Below are 21,225 nucleotides of genomic sequence, written 5' to 3' on the forward strand. Positions count from 1 at the left end.
CTGCACTCAAGGCAGGACCAAACATTATCTAGACCATACCTGACATGTTTGTCTAACCTGCTCTTAAAAATCTCCCATGATGGAGATTCCACAACCTCCCTAGGCAATGTATTGTAGTGCTTATCTACCCTGACAGTCAGGGAGTTTTTCCTAATGTCCAACCTAAACTGCCCTTGTTGCAATTTAAGCCCATTGATTCTTGTCCTATCTTCAGAGGCCAAAGAGAACAATTTTTCTCCCTCCTCCTTGTAACAATGTTTTATATACTTGAAAAAATTGTTATCATGTCCTCCCTTAGTCTTCTCTTCTCCACACTAAACAAACCCAATTTTTTCAATCTTCCTTCATAAGTCATGTTTTCTAGAAGACCTTGAATAATTTTTGTTGCTCTTCTCTGGACTTTCTCCAATTTGTCCACATCTTTCTTGAAATGTGGCACCCAGAACTGGACACAATACCCCAGCTGAGGCCTGATCTGCACAGAGTAGAGTGGAAGAATTACTTGTGTCTTGCTTACAACACTCTGCTAATACATCCCAGAATGATGTTTGCTTTTTTTGTTACATTGTTGACTCATATTTAGCTTGTGATCCACTATGACCTCCAGATCCTTTTCCACAGTACTCCTTCCTAGACAGTCATTTCCCATTTTGTATGTGTGCAACTGATTGTTCCTTCCTAAATGGAGTACTTTGCATTTGTCTTTATTGAATTTAATCCTGTTTACTTCACACCATTTCTCCAGTTTGTCCAGATCATTTTGAATTTTAATCCCATCCTCCAAAGCACTTGCAACTCCTCCCAATTTGGTATCATCCGCAAACTTTGTAAATGTGCTCTCTATGCCATTATCTAAATAATTGATGAAGATATGGAACAGAACCAGACCTAGAATTGATCCCTGCGGGACCCCACACGATATGTCCTTCCAACTTGACTATGAACTACTGATAACTACTCTTTGGGAAAATAGAAAGAATACCTAACTCTTATATAGCTCTTTTCATCAGTAGCTCTCAAAGTGCATTACAAAGGAGGCCTGTAAAAGCCATTATATAAATGCATGTAAAGCATTTGCAGGTTTCCTTACAAGTACCGTGGTTCAGGTATTGGGCCGATCCGATCCTCAGCTGGTGTAAGATTCACTGAGAAGAGAGTTTGGTTTGTTATAGGCTCAGTAACAGCTCATACATATCCTTGGACAAGAGGACCCCTAGCTTTGGGTCTGGTTCTGCTTACATCGAAGTCAATGGAAAGACTGCCGGGTTTTACTAGGCCCTCTGTCGGTAAGAACAATCATCTCCAAAGGAGAATCTGTTGAACTGTAGCAGTGGAACTACACCTAAATGCATAGGAATATGTTTAATGTATTATGAGTAGCACTGAATGTACAACAGAATGCATTGAAGGAGGGATGGTCTATATCCAAGAGGGCATACAGATCAGATGCACAATGAACTAGTCAATGAATTAAGCTACAGTCTCAAAATGCGGAAGTTCTCCCTTAAGGTTACAATGAGCAAACAAACAAACAAACCAACCCACTCCCTCAGTCCCCCCCAGGAAATACCAACAGTTAAGATTCTCATGGGAACATTAACTTACCCACACTGTTTACCTGTCATACTTCTGATTGTTAGTTACTCTATTCAGTACATTCCTTAATATACAGTATTTTGCTGACTACAGGCTAAAATCGGGCTCGTTTTGAACCGATGCACTGGTGGAGGTAGACTCTTCTTCTGGGGTCCCTAAAGCACCCAGACAAAATGCCGATAGCCAGTGCCGGGGTCAAACACTGAGGGTCGTTTTCGCAGGGGGGATGGGTCAGAACCGTACTCCATGTAGCACACCCTTAGCTCTCCACACAGGCACAAGGCCACAATGTGGGTCTCTGAGTAGAGTCTTTGTAGCATTCATGTTGCATTAACATAGTGAATATTGAACACTGTTAAGGTATTATAACTAATCACTGGAATTTTCCTTGGCTTCGTTGGCTTATACTTCTTATTCGCATTTGAAATCCTCACTAGCGCTTTGCGATATTGTAATCATCTCTACAGCAACTAATTGTGACAAACAGAGGGCTGCATCTTCAGGTGGACACAGAGGCATAGCCAGAACTGATTTTTTGGCAGGGCCTGTGGTTGACACGGGTGGGCACAAGCCTTGTGTCACAAGCAGAACAGAGACTGATAAAAACACGGGATGAATTGCTTGAAATCTGATTGGGTGGGCCTGCTTTCAAAGTGGGCCCACTCGTAGCTATGCCACTGGGTGGACAAACAAACAGCAAGAATAAGCGAAGTCTTAGGAAGCAAGACTCTGTTTGCCTCCTGTTGCTATCATTAAACTGCTTGGCATTTCCTTAACCTATGCTGGAGAAAAGGCTGGTTTGGTACCAAGCATGTTTTATGAACCAGACAGTATTTGGAATGCACTGCAAACAGATTTATTTTGTGTTTATGGCATATTCATGTTCCACATGCTCAGATGAGGCTCAGATGCAAAATTGCTGTATATCTCCCAAAAATTTGCTACCATGTTAAATATGTGAATTCAAGTAGGATATGATTAGGGCTGAGTGCAAGTTTTCAGACAAGTAGTTTTATTCACAAAAAAAGCCATTTGGGGGCAACCAAAACTATTTGAGAATATGAGTCAAATTTGGCTAGTACATTTGGACAAAAATAAGTTGAACTCTTTCATTTTGGCATTTTTGAAATAGTACATTTTGACTTTTCATTTTGAAATTATGTTTCATTTAGAAATTTAACTAGATTTACTTTAACAACCAAACCAAACCAAAAAGGGTAAAAAGCACCCAAAAACTAACTGGAAAAAAAATGAGTAAAAATTTGTTTTGGGTCAAACAAAATACTTCATTTGACTCAAAACAATTCCCCTGCCCCAGTTTTTCATTTCAGTGAGAAAATCTGAGGAAAAAAAATCTATTTTGGGTAGACTTAAGATGAAATTTCTCATTTTTTTTGTTTGACCATTGAACCAAAAAAATCAATTCTTCACTGAGCTCTAGGTATAATTCAAGTCTGCTTTGAAGTACTTTGGTCAATGGGGTTTCATGCAAAATCTTTACTGAATTAACTTTCAAAGACCGACTTTGGTAGTGTGGAGAATCTCCAAATAGACCATACTTTGTGAATAACTATCACTGTGCACACTATAATGACTCAGATGGACAGATATCTCTGCTAACTCATTTTGCTTTTTAGTTTGAGCACCACATCAGATTGGAATTTATCGCTTTCTGTCCCAGCATATAACTAAGTTTTATCCTAGCCCCTGATCAGAATATCTCAGTACAATAAACATCTTAGCACAAATCTGTCCTTTGTCCTCAGTCTAATTTTAAATACCCAATACATTATATTTAATATAATGCTTAATTCAAGAGATGCAATCACAAAAAGATTCTTGTCTACTCTTAGTGGGCAGATTTAATGATTTCATCAAAAATTAAGCTTTCAGCAGTGTTATTAGAAGGTAGATTCTTAAATTTGATGGAATATCTTTTCAAAACGGATTCTCAGGACACTGTACACAAATGCCTGGGACTTTCTTAAGTGTGTGGCCAATATTTCTCTTTCTTTAAATTAAACACAGGTATCAATTTGGGAGCAGGTATTGTCTTCAGGCACTGTGTTTCACATCAGCCCAGGTGGCTCACCATTCTGATACCTCAGGAAATGAAGTCTGGTTATTGTCCCCTTTTGTATAATCCCTTGCCCTTCAAGGTGAAATCAGGTGGCAGGCATCTCCTACAAAACACCTTGTGACAATTGCCCTGTAATTAGGGTTGTTTTAACAGAGGAAGATTTCAAGAGTTGCATGAAAGGTTTGGCTCTTCTTCTGAGACAGCCTCCAGGCTCCTACACTCTGCTAGTTCCACTCGTTGTGCCCACTCCTTCAGGAGGACAGGCAGAGTCTGTGTAGCCTGGATCCAGAACCTGCCCTAAACTGTTTTTCTGATGTTAAGCTCGAGAACTGAAGATGTGATAGCCGCTTTGGAAGCTGAACTAATTCCCCTGATTCAGACATCTCTCTGCTTGATCTGACCCAGGGCTGACAGATCCAAGTCATGAATGCGGTAGGAAGTCAACTCTTGATTGGGGCAAAGGCTGACACACTACCAAGTCTGGTTTTCAGGAGGACTTTTTGGCTTGGTGTGAAATCATAGAATTGGAAGGGACCTCAGGAGGTCATCTAGTCCAACCCCCTATTCAAAGCAGGACTAACCTCAGCTAAATAATCCCAGTGAGGGTTTTGTCAAGCCGCAGCTTAAAAACCTCTAAAGATGGAGATTCCACCACCTCTCTAGGTAACCCATTCCAGTGCTTCACCACCCTCCTAGTGAAAAACGTTTTCCTTATGTCCAACCTAGACCTCTCCCACTGCAACTTGAGACCGTTGCTCCTTGTTCTGTCATCTGCCACCACTGAGAACAGCCTCGCTCCATCCTCTCTGGAACCCCCTTTCAGGTAGTTAAAGGCTGCTATCAAATCCCCCCTCATTTTTCTCTTTTGTAGACTAAACAAGCCTAGTTTCCTCAGCCTCTCCTCATAAGTCTTGTGCTCCGGTCCCCTAATCATTTTTGTTGCTCTCCGCTGGACTCTCTCCAACTTGTCCACATCCTTTTTGTAGTGGGGGCCACAAAACTGGACACAATACTCCAAATGTGGCCTCACCAATGCCGAATAGAGGGGAATAATCACTTCCCACGATCTGCTGGCAATGCTCCTACTAATGCAGCGCAACATGCCATTAGCCTTCTTGGCAACAAGGGCACACTGTTGACCATATCCAGCTTCTTGTCCACTGTAACCCCAAGATCCTTTTCTGCAGAACTGCTGCCTAGCCAGTTGGTCTCCAGTCTGTAACAGTTCATGGGATTCTTCCGTCCTACGTGCAGGACTCTACACTTGTCCTTGTTGAACCTCATCAGATTTCTTTTGGCCCAGTCCTCCTGTTTGTTTAGGTCCTTCTGTATCCTATCCCTATCTTCCAGGGTATCTACCACTCCCCCTAGCTTAGTGTCATCTGCAAACTTGCTGAGGGTGCAATCTACCCCATCCTCCAGATCATTAATGAAGATGTTGAACAAAACCGGCCCCAGCACTGACCCGTGGGGCACTCCACTGCCAGCTAGACATGGAGCCATTGATCACTACTCGTTGAGCCCTATGGTCTAGCCAGTTCTCTATCCATTTTATAGTCCATTCATCCAACCCATACTTCTTTAACTTGCTGATAAGAATACTGTGAGAGACCATACCAATCCTCTGCTCTTGGGAAACTTCAGCAGTGTCAGGGCTGGGTCGTGGGCGACCAGCTTATCGGCTAGCACCAGGGACAGACATGAGGAATTGGAGTTCTGGGTGAGGAACCAGAAGTCAGAAGCAAGAAGCTAGTCCAAGTCAGAACCTGGATATCAGAGCTAGGAGACAAGTGATGGGGTCAGGAGCCAGAAGAAGGAGCAAGACTAAGTCAGAAACTGGGTATTGGAGCCAGGAGGTAAAGTCAAGGTCTACTTTGAACGGTTCAGGCAGTCTCAGCTGTACCTGTCAGCAACAAATCCCAGACATTCAGCACCTCAGGGACTGGTGGGCAGCACTATTGCCCAACAGAGGGGTAGCCTACGTTACCTGACACTTGTGTAAACCCATCCACTATATGTCTAGAATGGCTGGGCTAGTTATTTCCAGGGGAGGTCCCTCTTCAGTGATGGCTCTGGGTGCCAGCTCTCCATGAAAGCAAGCCAGCATGCTCCTGCTATCTCAGATGACCAAGACTTGGGTGGATGTGTCCCCTGATGTCCTTGGAATATATTGGAAGATTTAGAACGACAAGGGTGACTATAGATATCCTTTCTGTTTGCTGTTCCCAACAAGCTGTTAAGATATACTGTTGGTAGGTCCTTTTCCAAACCTCACATCAAACTTGTAGGTGTAGATGTTTCTTGGTTCAGCAGGGCACCTACTCTGTGAGTCAAAAAGTTGCTGCAGCCAGCTAGCCATGGATGTGACATGGCCACAAGGCTGTCTGCAGCTCAGTGATCAGGAGAAAGACCATCATACACTGCTGGAGGCCTTCAAATGTACTTGTAGACAAGCAAAAGTCAAGACTCCCAGCTTCCAAGGACTAGAAGATGTTACTTGCCAAGTGTGAAAACTATGACTTTATTCCTTGGCTCATTAAAACACATCCCCTTTGATTTTTTTTTTAAAGCAGTCAATTGTTTGTTTGAGGACAATAAAGACTTATTTCCCCACCCCGCCCCTTCTCAACAGCTGTGATCTTCCAAAAGAATAGGGACTATAGGAGGACTCCAAAGCAACCATACCAATGCAATTCTGCTACAGGGGATGTGGATAGTTGCAGTGAGGACATGCAGGGGCACGTCCTGCCTCAGTTTCCCATCTCTCAAGCCCTTTAAGAACATCCATTTGGACTGTGTTGAATAAAACAAAATTCCCATGCTGGGGCTCTACTTTAATAAATACAAACAAACCTAAAATGATGTCTTTCCCCTTGGCCCAGGGGGTACCCAGCCCTCCTCCTTGGAAGCTCCTCTCGCTTAGCAGAGCCTGTCCCTCTCTCACCATCCTATATCTGCTCTCTGAAGGCCGTCTCTCAAGCCCTGCTTGTTATCCACCTTGAAGGGCTCCTTAAATTAGCTTGTCATGGTAACCTGAGCCTGCACCACCCCTTAAAGGGGCCAGCAATGCTGTGACATGGAGTGAGAGCACAGAGCAGCTGGTGACCCCAGGTTGGCTGGGATCAGGGGGAGTAGGCACAGTGATCCCTGAATTAGGATGTGGAGGCCTAGGTGGGTCTCCCTCCATCTCACAGGTAGCCCCACAGCTTTGTCCAAAGGAATTCACATGCTCACACTTTCCCTCTCATTTGCATTAACACCTACCAAAGACTCAGAGGTCGATTTTCCCTGCTTTCTGCTACTCTCGCAGATGTGGTTCTTCATTCATGCTGCCATCCAACTTCATTTTTATTGGATATGGCCGGATTCCTGTCTGGACGAGGTTTGCATTAGGTGCCTCTCAGTCTTTTCCATCATCCAGGTCAGTGCTTTAGGGCATTTTTTCTCCCACTTATTTTTAATAAACATTGCTACCAAAGGTAAAAATGTTTGTACTATTTCACAGTCAAACCTACCCTTCCATACCCAGTGTAGCTGGGGCACTCACATCTCATACCTGTCACGGTCAGCTGCTCAAAACCAACCTGAGTAGTGAGGAGTGCGGGCTGGAGACATGAGCGCAGCTTCTATGCTCAAAGGCCTTAGGTCTAATGTGGCTCCACCAGTCTCTCTGGCTATCTGGTAAGTTACTTAGCCACTCTCTGGGCCGGATTTTGATCTCACATCACTTCTACCCTGGTGTAACTCCACTGTCTTAAATGGAATGGCTCCCGAGATATGCCGGTGTAAGTGAAATCAGAATCAGGGCCTTTGTCTCGTTTTCCCCGTGATGCAAGCCCTGACCTGCTGTAACGGGGTGCTGCAGAGGTGCACAGCTGCAGCCTGAGCTTCAGCAGGCATTAGACTTGACACCTCACTGTGTGGCGCTATGTGACTGCTGCACCTGTGTAAAGGGGGAGTTGGATCTTGACACTGGGGAGCTGCACCACTCACACAGGCCAAATGACCCTTCCCTTGTTCAAAAAGGCATAACTGCAACTCCACTGTTTGGCTCGGAAAACTGACGCGTCAGCTCATAAAAGGCATTTCAGTAGACATTTCCCATCCTGCTCGACAAACACAGTCCATGTGATATGCAAAGCCCAAACAAGCCCCCTTCCTGGGGCTTGGTTTAATTCATAAAGAGGACGAAAATGAGAATTTAGCGCTCAGCCCAACTTCGGCTATTGTAATGCTCCTACTTCAGGATTACTCAGCCCACACTCTAGGTTCTCCCTTTCTAGAGAACCATGCCACTTCCTTTATATCCCAGATGGGCAATAAGTCACCTGCCTCAGGGAGTCAGCAGGACCTACTTAACCCTTTCTTACCTTCTTAAGACAACAAATTATTTTAGGGAAACACTACCAGCCAGCTTCATGATTTTTGAAATAATAGGCAAGGTATACACAACCCTCAACAGAACCAGTGACATGTAGAGAGCCAAGAAATAACATTCCATGCTACATGGATGGCGTGATCAGCCTTGGTAACTGCAGAACACATACTCACTGACTTTGTGTAACACACATAAAAATAGCATTATGCATGTTTATACCATACTGGAGACAATCAGCAGCCAGTCAGTGTTCTGCAAACTGTACTAACAAGGCTGATTCTACCAACATAAAAAAAAAAGCTAAATCAGTTTGTTTGCCTGATGGCTTGTGCTTTAATCTGCTCAATGGATGTCTGGGTTAATCTCTGATCTCTTACTGCCAAAACAGCCCGCTCTCGAAGTTTGGGGTGTACATTCCAAAACAGCATCTATTCTGGCTGATCAAAGCAAAAGAGGACTCCTGACCTCTCCTACAGAAGATTAGTGGCTGTGATTTGAGATTCAGCGAGGGAAGAGCTGGGAAGCGGTCCCAGAACTCTGGGAAACCCTCCCCAGCATCATATAATGGTGGCAGTGCTGTATCTCGGCACATGGGTGAACCTGGTTATGAATCCCCAGCTCAGGGGAAGGCAAAGCGCATTATCCCTTTCCCACTGTCACGTATTCCCTCTCACTAAGTAGAGCACAGTGATCAGCTGCTCCTAAGAATTAGCCTTCACTATTATCTCCATGTCGGGGTTTAGGAGTCAGATTAATTCTTACCAGCGGAATACACAGCACCTCATGTCTTATGCTAAAGGGCTAATGCTCTCTAAACTATTAGAATTACTCAAAGAATCCCCAGAATAGTTGGAACATGGAGAAAATATTGTTTGTTACATGTTGTACGTACCCTCTGTATAAACTGGGTCTTTCAAAAGAGCCCTAAGGAGTTGGCTGCCCAATTTCCACTGTATTTCAACGGGGTTTGGGCACTGAACTCCCTAAGGCTCCTTTGACAATCCCAGCCATAGTTGTATGGCAGTAAATTAAAAGAGGGCTAGCAATACATTGTCATTTACACAACAGACGCAAAGGGTGGGGCTTCCAAACTCATCTAAGGGAGCTGGAAATGGTGGCACCGTTTAGGTACCAGCTCAGCTACAGGCTAGCAGCAGGGACCTAGCTAGCCAGCAGGCTGGGAGGAAACTTGTGGCCATTCTGCCACTGCTAATGGCAGTTTGGAGGTCCCACACTGCTCCTTACCAATGCAAACTGTGTTCTTCAAAAATCAAGGGACAAGTACAAGTTTACACGGACAGAGAGATCAGACAGCTGTGCTAGGGAGCCATGAACAACAATATGGCAGCTTCAGGAAGAATCAGAAGGATAAAGTATTAACCCTAGCAAATCAATTTACATTTGCAAGGTTCTCTGTGCAACTAGAAAGATTAGAGACTTATTTTTAAAGGGCCAGAGTGACACCTCTACTCCTGTTGAACATACCTTACTAAACAAATAGTCCCACTGAAGCCAAATTAAAGGTGACTTTAGCCTTGATATTTAGAGGCCCCCAGAGTGGATGGGGACATGGCCACAGGCTCTATGGGCTCCAAAGAACAGCTACGATAGTTCAAAACTAATAACGTTGCTGGTTATATTGTGCCTCTTCCTCCTCTGGCCAATTCTGCATTGTACTCCAGGTCTCCCTGCTGCAGTTGTGCCAATTTAGCACCACATCTGTTTGAGTCCATCTTGGTGAGCAGCTTTGTGCTGGTGTCTGCATCCGCAGGCATGCCAGATGTGAAGCAGAAGAAAAGATTCCGAAAGTCATCCAAAGGAGTGACCTTTCTGGCTCTTTATTTATTTTGCCAGAAAACACTGCCCTTTTCCTTGAAAAGCTCCACTCATGCTGAAAACTTAGTGACCCATCTGGGCAATCACAATTATTCTAAATTAAACTGAGAAGCATATTTCAAATCATTTCCCCATCTGTCTAAAGTGAAGGTTCTCCATTTGTGATGAGTCATGTATTCAGCACATGACATACACCCATCTGAGTGTTCTGTCTTTAATCTTCACTTTCTCACTATCTGAATGAAACCTGTTGATATACTTTGGAGCACATATGTTATGCAAAGGCTTGATTCTGTGCCTATTAAAGTTCCTATGAATTTTGCCATTGCCTTCAGGGGGAATTGGATCAAACCCTAAACCTTGAAGTTGCAGCATATCCACTATTTTTTTTTAAACTTTTATAACTTTAAGCATTGGACAAAGGCCAGACCAACTTCTGAGTTCAGATGAAGAAACCCAAAGGTTGCAACAAACCGTAGAGCCTCAAAAGATCTAAGGGCATCTTTTCTGTTTGACAGTCTCTGTTTATAGCATTTTTCTCCACTGAGCCCCACTGAAGAAGTTCTGAAAGATTTTTGGGGGAGATTTTCAAGGTTACATAAGGGATTTGGATATCCATTTCTCACTCAACTCAGTGGGCCACTGGATATCCAAAACCCATAGGTGTCTGAAGATCTCAGCATTTCCTCTCTAACATTGTCTGAGGCTGCTGTTCCTTGCTGAATCTTTCCTAGATAAGAAACAAATCTATACTGAAGTGTACTAACACTACAAAGAATGGTTGCAAGTGTCGAGCACATATTTTTAGAGGAAGAGAGAATTATTTGTGGATGTCTTCACACCTCTTGTCACTCTATCACCCTTGCCTACCCAGGAGGCTTTTGTCCCTTTCTCCCTGGGGATCCTGGCACTCTCATTTGTACCATCTTCTAAAACAGGGCCCAAGCCTCACTTTATTTTCACTGCTTCCAACCCCAGCACACAGGATAACTGCAGTGTTCACATGTCTGGAGGACTGGGTCTGAAGCTGACTAAAAGGGTTTTGAGGCATAAATGAGCTGGTAATTAGGGCTGGTCAAAATTTTCTGTTAAAACTATTTTTCAATGGAAAATTGGGTTTTTAACAAAACACCCCCCATACACACAAAATAAAGTGTCTGCTTTCCACAGAAAATTTAAATTTTTCATCAAAAATCAACATGCTTAAAAATCAAATTATTTCTATTGGGAAATGCAACCATGATGCCTCATGAGAAGGGTAGTTTGGTTCTCTCATGTCCTCATTCCAGTCTATGTGCTGGGATCCACAGCCAGACTACATTTTCCATGGTACACCATGGTCAGGATTCCCATAATGCAGCCCCAAGAGGAGAGACTGTGATGCATCATGGGAAATGTCATCTGATCAAGGAATTTGGCCTACAGAGGAGGACAGGAGCACGAGACACCTTAACAATAACTCCCATGATGAACTGAAGCAGCATTTCCAAATCAAAATATATAGTAAAAGTAAAAAATGAAAAAAATCTACATTCATGCCAATGTGCTATTTAATATACATGTTTAGTAACGATGCATAGAGTATATGTACGTGGTTAGTGTGCATGGTCCAGAAGAGAGAGTATAAGATTGGGAGTTTAGAACTAGGAATTGCCCAGACAAATCACTCCATCATCCTTTGCCTCTGTTTCTTCATCTGAGATAGTTAACACATGGGTGTTATAAGGCTAATAGGTTAACATTGTAACATCCTATTAAATCCTCCATAAAAAGGCATTCTATAAGTCTAGCATTGTCATTAATGAACACAGAGAGGTGGATTTGGTTTAAGGGTTACATGAATAGGCCACTCCAAATCTGAGTTCTTCCATTTGGAACTGTATAATAATTGATATTCCCCATTAACATAAATGAGAGTGCCCTGGTGGCTGGGCTGTGTCTATGAAGACCCTAGGGCTTTGGAATTTGCTGGCAGTTGTCACTCTAGACAAGTCCAGGATTAGGATTAGGAGGAGAGAGGTAAATAGTTCTAGACTGAGGTGCAGAGGCAGAGCCACACTTAAGATTGGTCTACACTACGGAGTTAAGTTGACAGAAAACTGCTCACATCATCCTAACGCTGTAAATGTCTACACTACAATGGTGCCCCCACCAATGTAAGTCGCCCACTATACTGATCTAGTAACTCTACCTCTGTGAGAGGCATAGCGCTTAGCTCCCCTTCCCCAGGGCTGGGGGGCTCCAGCTGTCAGTGCCTCACAATGCCCCACAGAATTAAATCAATAGAAGCGCTCCTGGTGAGGACACGCACCCCCGATATAGGGGGTTTAGTTTGTATGTGAACCACTGCAGCAATTACTGCACTGGCTATATGTTGACCAAACTTAGGTCAACTTAATTTTGTAGCTAAGACAAGGCCTAAGAAATCTTGCATCTTGCCTGGCTCTGCTTAGCTAGTGTTATTTGTCAATTCACGAAAGCAAAGTCATGGTCCAGAGATGAGGATAGATCACATGGGAAAATGAGTTTGCTGATTCTGGGCACAATTTTCAAAACCTCCTAAGTGATTTAAAAGCCCAAGTCATTTTAAAAAATGACTTAGCACGTAACTTAGCTGCTTTCGAAAACTTTACCTGTAAGCTCCTAAATCACTTTTGAATATGAGACTTAGATGCTTTTGAAAATTTTACGTATCATCTTCTGTTCTTCCTCCAAGAAGGATTTGAATTCCAGAGGTGCATGTTTAGTACATTAAATCATGTTACTAACCTAACTCTCCCTAGTTTGTCTTGATCAAATTTCATGAAATTCCAAATAGCACATCTTATGAGCTTCCCCTTCTTCTGTTGGCTTTAGTTAAAATTACCTTAGGTTAGTTAGCCTGGCAAAATTGGAAAAGATTTCCTTTGAATCACTAACCTAAGCCTATTCCCTAGATCGCTTTTCTCCAGGTTCACACACATCTCCAGCAAAATGTAATATCTCATGTAAAATCTAATACAGCACTACTTTACTCCTGGTGGGATTCAATTTATAGTAAGCATTTTCCTTTCTCGTCTCCTATTTATGACACTGTTAGTGACAGCTTTTACAAGAACATTAACCTTTCCTAACTTTATTATTCAGTGTCTCAAAGTAAGTTTCATTTTACTGTTGAATTTTAAAACTAAGCTGTATATTTACAGTCCACATGAGTACACTAAGCCAAATCTTACAGTGCTTACACAGGGCAAACACACATTGACATCAATGGGAATTTTGTCTGGGTAAAGACTACAGGAGTTGACTCATTTATATTTACTAATATAAAATGCATTCTGTTCTGAAGAGTAACTGTAAAAAATGGAAGAGTGCGTTTCCATGCAATTTGTGTCAGTGATTTTCAGTTCAAAGCCACTCAGTTCAAGTAAAAAAATGACCAGTACAAGTTCCTCCTGCTGGGACGAATACCAGTGGAAACTTACGTCTGGATGTTTTTGCACTGCAGTCTTGCTCTGTTGAGGTCAACAATGCTATACTGATTTACACCAGCCGAGTATCTGGAGGGGGTACCATGATATAGAGAATTATCTTCATTTCTTCTGGGATTTTCCCAGATCAAAAGTATTTTTATAGACCATTGATACAAGAATTATTGCAAGGCTATGTCCCCCTAATTCCTATGATTAGTATTAGTAAAGTGTCCTGATTTACTGAAATTAAACAAATATATGTACCTACTTAGAATTCTCGTGACTGCAGCCAATAATTTAATTTCATCACTAGGGTTGAAAAACTCCCCCAAGTATTACCAATGGTTGATTAGAATAAAAGAATTAAGGAACAATTTACTCCCCGTATTAGATTAAAAGCTGCACTATTTGAGGGAAAATGTGCCCAGTGCGAAAGTGTACAAATCATTATGTAACTTTTATAAAAAAGGAGGTATATATATATATATTATATATTGCTCCAACTCTTCTGTATCTGCTATGCAGATGATCCACAGATCTTCCTCTGCTCCAGAACTGTCTCCTTCTGCCCAGACTACAGTCTCAGCCTCTTTCTCTGACATTGTGTATGTCTAGCCTTCAGATCAAGCTTGCCAAAGCTAAAACAGAGCTCTTACTCTTCCACACAAGCTCTGCATGCTGCTTCCTTTCTCAATCAGTGGACATCACCACCATTCTACCTAAGAACAGCCACGCTGTGTCAGACCAATGGTCCATCTAGCCCAGTATCCTGTCTTCAAACAGTGGCCAATGCCAGATGCTTCAGAGAGAATGAACAGAACAGGGCAATTATCATGTGATCCATCCCCTGTCATCCAGTCCCAGCATCTGACAGTTTAGGAAACTCAGAGCATGGGGTTGTGTCCCTGACCATGTTGGCTAGTAACCATTGGTGAATCTATCCTCCCTGAACTTATCTAAATCTTTCTTGAACCCAGTTATATTTTTGGCCTTCACAACATTCCCTGGCAACAGGTTCCACTGGTTGACAGTGTGTTGTGTGAAGAAGTATTTCCTTGTGTTTGTTTTAAACCGGTTGCCTATTAATTTCATTGGCTGACCCCTGGCTCTTGTGTTATGTGAAAGGTTAAATAGCACTTCTTTATTCACTTTCACCACACCATTCATTTTACAGATCTCTATTGCATCCCCCCTTAGTTGTCTCTTATCCAAGCTGAACAGTCCCAGTCTTTTTAATCTCTCCTGTCACTCAGGCGCATCTTTGACCTGGACCAGTTTCTAGTTCTTCAAATCCAGGCTCTGTCTAAATCTTGCAGATTCTTTCATATATAAATCCTATCCATCTATACAGAAAAATGACATCCAGGCTTTCATCCTCTGTGTCTTGATTACTTCGATATCCTTCTCTCTGGCCTTGGCAAATGCAAGCTTGCCTCCCTCAAGTCCATTCAGAATGGAGCTGCAAAGATGATCTTCCTAGGCTGTTGCTTTAACCATGTCACTCCTTTCTTTGCATCCCTCCACTGGCTACATCTTCCATCACATAAGACACTTGTTTTCACTTTCAAGTGCCTTGATGACCTCTCCCCGCCCTAACTATCATCTCTCATTCAGTACTCAACAGTTGACTCCTACCTCCAGGCAGCTCATGATGTCAGCACCCATTACCCATTTGTTACATTTTCAAACAACCACCCATGCTCTCTCTCAGGCTGCCCCTTACACCTGGAGGAGCTCCCTATAAGCATCTATAAAGCCACATCTTAGTCCTCCTTCAAAACCCTCCTTTAAATCCTCCTTTGCCGTGAGGCTTACAAACAAGTTGACAATGGTCAAGCTGCTGTTTTGCTCAGACCACAGCCTGTCCTGCTGACCAATATTATTCATTTTCTTGTGCTCCCCTCTTGATCTGTCTGCAACAAAATGCGTTGCTTACATTGACTGATGCTGCAAACTGTCCCACGATGCCCTACACTAGCAGTTCAATCGATGCAAACACTTCCGGTGAGGACATTCATCGTTGACACAGGAGTGTAGCATTGATGTATAAAAGTGATTTCATTACTCTGGTGGCCATATGTCGACATAACTTAGGTAAACTTAATTTTATAGTGTAGAGTTGCCAGAAGAAAAGGCACTTCTGTAGTCTGAGGGGTTTCTCCCTGCTGAATACCAAAGGTTTGCTGCAAACAATGGAGCTGTTGATGCTTCTCAAAAAAAGGTCACAAGAATGGACAAAGGGGTATAATGGGACCCAACCAGGACCATTCCTCCCTCCAAAACTCCGCACGCCCAGAACTGTGCATGAGAGATCTCCTGAGCTCTGGGGACACAAAGAAACAGGTGATCCCACTTCCTGACCCCTGCCACATGGTTTTGGGGAAGAACTGCAGGGAGGAACCCAGACCCAGACTTCAGTGGGTAGAAGCAGCTGCAGATGCAGCCAAAGCAGGGACCCCTGGACGTTCACAACTTTCTACAGTTTGACCAGACTTTTTGCCCTGTGCTGACTTGCTGTTGGCACCAACCCTCTCGTTACCTCACCATCTCTTCAGCTCAGCTTTGCTCCACACCTGCCCTTTACCTGTCTTCTTCTCTTGACTTGTCTGCCTCAACCACTCCCCTTAATTGCTCCCTCTCCTGTACCTTTCCTTGCCATTGAGCTTGTCTCCTCCTAAGTAAGCCCACCCAACAAAAATTGTGGCATTTACATGCCATTTGCCACCATCCCATCTTTCACTCTGCTGGTGTGTTCTACCTCTCCCCCACACCCTGGCCCTGTCTGGTCTATTTAGATTGCCAGCTCTTTGGGACAGGGCCTGTGTTTTTATACAGTGCCTGGCACAACGGGGGCCACATTCTTGGTTAGCCCTTAGGTACTAATGTAATACACATTCTTCATAATCCTTTGACAGAAAATGTTATGCAACCTAAATATAGGGGTCGCCCCCAGCTCTTCCTCGAATATTGAGTAAAAATAAAAAATTCCCACCACATATTTCTCCACCTGTCAAGAAGGAGAGAAAGAGAATGAACAAATGTTAATCCTATAGCTTAATGCACGACTGGAAGGCGCTCAGACACTATGGTGATGAGGACTGTCTAAGAAACTGAGGAGAATAAAATAAACGCTACTGTTTAATTGAAAAAAGTGAACGACAATATTGATCTCTCTTCCCTACAAAAATCAAACACCCCATCCTGTCTCAGGCTGATGAGCGAGTCCTAATTTCTGGTTATCACAGCCGGAAACTACACTTCATACTGCAGAATAACTCCAGAATGCCACAGGGTCCAAGACAGCAGGCTGTTTACAGCTTCTTGAAATGCACAGTTTCCCCTTCACCCCTTGTTTTCTATGTATAACCCATTTATTTATTGTGTGTGAGCGCTAAAGCCCACTTGTGTTTGACAGTGCTCTCAAATACCATTTTCTTATGAGGAATGTGCTTATTTTTCTATTCCCTGTTCTAAAGATGCCTTTAAAAAAAAAACAAAACAAAAAAACAACAGCATCTTGTTGGTTGTATCACATGTGGGTAATAGCCCAGTGTCACCATCTAATGTGATGCGACACAACTTTAGCACGTACCCCTCCCCTTTCTGTATTTATAAGTTAAAACATGTCCCCCCAGATATCACCGAGTGACAAGCTATGTTATTTCCAGACTCATTGCCTTGAGAGTCAGAATTAGCTCATTTCCTCATGCTAGAGACCCTCTCAATTGTTTGGAAATGTCTTTAGGGTCCAAAATGATTAAGTTATAATGGGCTTATTCTTTTTATGTAGATGTTGATGAATAACCATCTGGGAATTCCACTCCATTCTCATCACCATGGTTAGAGTGAAATGGGGCAAATAGCCAGCAATGAAGTTTATATGGAGGGATTTCTCAATATTTTTGATTGAACTGAGTGCTTATGAAAGCAAGGGACCAGAAGCTTTGCTTTGGAAAAAGCATAGTGCTGCAGTCCGTGGTTGTGTAAGCTTCTTCTCCACACTCACCAGTCTCTGCTATTCCAGCTCTCTGCCAAGCGAGGACTGCCAAACCACATGGTAGTTTTATAACACTGACACAGTGACTACAGACTAGTGTACGAGCATCAAACCTAAATTCCCTTGGATGTGGCAGGCAGGGTCATGTTCCACTTGGATCCAGGAACCGGTTGCAGAATAAGGGACTTATAGAAAATTGCCAGGCTGAAAAGACAGCTACTTGTGTGACTCCACACACCAGTTTATCTGACCTATCCAGGATATACTGCTGTACCTGCCTGAATATCGGAGAGGAGAAGGAGGAAGATTCAGAGAGTGCATTTCAAACCCACCTAAGAGAGCTGCAGGCCAAATTCTCATTAGGAAGTAATGGACACTGGGCAATCTTGTAGCTGACTTTGAATTCTAAGATATTTACATGGCCCTGTCATGGGGTGCGCTCCTCACCACTGGACTAGCACCTCCTGCTGGTCTCTTTGGGGATTAGCTCACAGCCGACTTTCATGTCTGTGCACCATCACACCTGCTCTGCTTCTGCCTATGGCCTCTCTTGGCTTCCGGAACCACAGCATCCTCTTCGTGACTCAGTCCTCTGGCTAGGTTGCTCTGTGTTTCTTCCTTCCACGGGGTGCGTATCTCTATCCAACAGGCCAGCCACTTCCTCGGGGGCGAGTGGAGGGGACCCGGAACAAAGAACGTAGGTCTCACTTATATGATGGGGGACTGTATTCTGGGAAGCAGTGACTGAAAGGTACAGAGGGGTCATGATAGGTGACCACTCGAACACGAGATCCCAGTGCAATGCTGTAACTAAGAGGGCGAATGTGATCCTTGGTTGTATAAGCAGGGGAATATCAACTAGGTATAGGGAGGTGGTGTTATACACACAGCAGTAATGAGACCATCACTAGAATACTGTGTCCAGTCCTGATGCCCACACTTCAAAGATATTGAAACTTTGGAAAGGGTTCAGAAGAGGCTCACTCCTGTAACTCAAGTGCTGGAAAACACTCCTTATAGTGAGAGACTAATGAAGCTCAATCTATTTTGTTTATCCAAAAGAAGAGGTGATTTGTTCATGGCCTACACATGGGGAAGTGATTTCTGTAAACGGATGGCTCTTTAACATAGCAGAAAGAGGCATAACAATATCCAAAGTCTGAAAGCTAAAACTAGACTAACTCAGACTAGAAATAAGGTGCCCATTTTTAGTAGTGAGGATGATTAACAGTTGGAAAAACGTAGCTAGGGGTGTGGTGGATTCTCCATCGCTTGAAGTCTTTAAAACAAAACTGGATATCTTCCTAAAAGGTATGCCATCACTCAGACAGAAGTGAAGGACTCACTGCAGGAACCATTGGGTGGAATGCTCTGGCCTGTTTTATGCAGGAGATCGGGCTGGTTGACCTAGTAGTGCCTTCTGGCCTTGGAATTGATGAATATATACAATGCAAATGTTGTGATGTGTTGAAAAGGTGGATTCTGTTGGTAATAGTATAGCTCCACATTTCCCTTCCTGATGTTAACCAAAATCATTTTAACTCCTCCAGGCCCCTCCTCTGGCAAGCCAGCCCAACTAGTTGTCTGGGACTTCCAATAGTGTCAAGGCATTTCTGGGTGACATATAACTAGTGTAAGTGGCATAGAGCATATCTCGGGGTGAAGCCAGGGGAAGGAAATAAGGCCAGAGTACCACTGCATTTGGATAGTCTTCAGCTGCCTGAATAGTCAGGAACAAATGAGCTGTTCTGTGATGGACCATGGACCGAAACAGTGCCAAGCCAGGCCCAGGAACAAGAGGGTGTGTTTGAAAGTGCTGTAGAGCTAACACTGCTCCCCCCGCAGCTGTTGTATCCACATGGACAAAACTCCATTATTTTAATTTCACTTCTGTTAAGTTGCACTCTATATTTCAAAGAGTAACCAACAAATAACTTGTTTCCCAGCACCGTAGCCATGTTGATTATGGGGGAAGATTTTAAATATGTTTTCAATAGTAATCCTGAGTTCAGACCAGGAGAATTATGACTGTGGAGTATTTTAAGGGGCATGACGACAATTCATAAAGCAATGGAAGGCATCTTTCAGAGTGAAACAGATGTGTTTCAACATGTGCATGGCAAACACATTTGCTAACGTCAGTTTTGCCAGTAGCCTTAATTTCTCTGTGGACAGTGATTGCAAAGGTATAAATTAAAAGAAAAAGCTAGAACTATAAGTGAAACCAGCAAGCAAATACATAAAAAGGAAAAGAATACAAGCCTGTGGCAAAGGTCAAAGCATAACAAAAAGTGAAACAGCAAACCTATTTACCACGCCTGTAATTAAACTAGTCACAGAGCTACTATGCTCTAAAGTTCTCCTCTTTGTTCCTTGTGAGTCACTTGCATTTTATTTACAGAAAATTCTTAATGCAACTGGGCATGAAAAGTAAAAGGCTTTTTTGCCTCTGCCATTTACGCCTTTTGCTCACATTTCGTTCCTCTTTATGATCTCAACTACATTTGCATTTATACTTATAAAGCATATACTATTTCTTTAAAAAAAATCCAGAGTCCGGTAGCACTTTAAAGACTAACACATTTAATTTCTGCAGGCATAAGCTTTCGTGGGCTGCAACCCACTTCGTCAGATGTAAGAAATAGAAATCAGATAGGGGGTATATATATACATCCAAGGGTAAGGAACATCAATGGGGAGGGTAGATGTTAGCAAAGTCCATTCAGTTGGAGTAGATGAGGCTATTCACAACCATTGATTAGGAGGTGAGAATGTGTGAACAGTGACAATTACTTTTTGTAATGAGAGAACCATTCCAAGTCCCTATTCAGACCCACTTTGATTGTGTCAAGTTTGCATATGAGTTCCAGCTCTGCAGTTTCTCACTGAAGTCTGTTTTTGAAGTTTTTTATGTAGAAATATGGCAACTTTCAAGTCAGATACAGTGTGTCCTGGGAGACTGACGTGCTCTCCGACTGGTTTATGGATGTTACCAATTTTTATTTATTTATATATAATTTTTTTTTTTTTTTTTTTTTTTACAAGAAGTAGTTGTCACTGTTCACACATTCTCACCTTCTAATCAATGGTTGTGAATAGGCCTCATCTACTCTAACTGAAATGGACTTTGCTAACACCTACCCTCCCCATTGTTGTTCCTTACCTTTGGATGTATATATATATATCCCCTATCTGATTTCTATTTCTTGCATCTGACGAAGTGGGTTGCAGCCCACAAAAGCTTATGCCTGCAGAAATTAAATTTGTTAGTCTTCAAAATGCTACAGAACTCTCGTTGTTTTTGCTGTATACAGACTAACACGGCTACCCCTCTGGAACTTTTCATACTATTTCTTGTTGATATTGTTCTTGTCATCTGTATTTTCTATGTCTTTATTCTCGATTTGACTCCATATCTTGATTTCTCAGCTTGTTTACTGATCTTGAGGTTGTCATAGTGCACAAAGAAAGTGCCCTCCAGCACATCTCTATGTACAAAACAATGCTTGCTCTAACTTCGTAATTTTCACTTTCAACAAAGTGATAGAACGGCAGCAGCATAATATGGTCATTTTCTCACAATTTCAAACTGAGCATCTTTATTAGCAGGTGCTAAATTGCTGCTCCAGCTGCTGAATGGTAACAATTAACTCAATTAACATCTAAACAGCTGTAATTTTTGCGGAAACGAACAACATTAATAACCACCGAAAGGGGAAAAAAGCTGCAATTACAAATGTGGAAAAAATCATGCCACAGCTACAGACAGGCGTATGCTGTTTCCAGCATCCCCTGGAGAGCTGTTAAAGTACAGCCTTTTTTTCTGAGCATTGGCAGTATGTGTAGTTAATAATATGAATCGTACTTGCTTCTATGGATCAGAGCA

At 42.7% G+C, this 21,225-nt stretch overlaps 1 long non-coding RNA gene across 1 annotated transcript in view; it reads right to left on the reverse strand.

Annotated features, from left to right (window-relative positions):
- LOC137154057 (uncharacterized) overlaps positions 1 to 21,225 on the reverse strand; it is a 72,192-nt gene that overhangs the window by 14,537 nt on the left and 36,430 nt on the right. The gene's annotated exons all lie outside the window — the stretch shown is intronic.

The sequence above is a fragment of the Emydura macquarii genome, unplaced genomic scaffold (genome assembly GCF_026122565.2).
Source record: "Emydura macquarii macquarii isolate MOO-44397 ecotype Brisbane River unplaced genomic scaffold, CSIRO-AGI_Emac_v2 contig_1253, whole genome shotgun sequence".
Classification (NCBI taxonomy): Eukaryota; Metazoa; Chordata; order Testudines; family Chelidae; genus Emydura; species Emydura macquarii.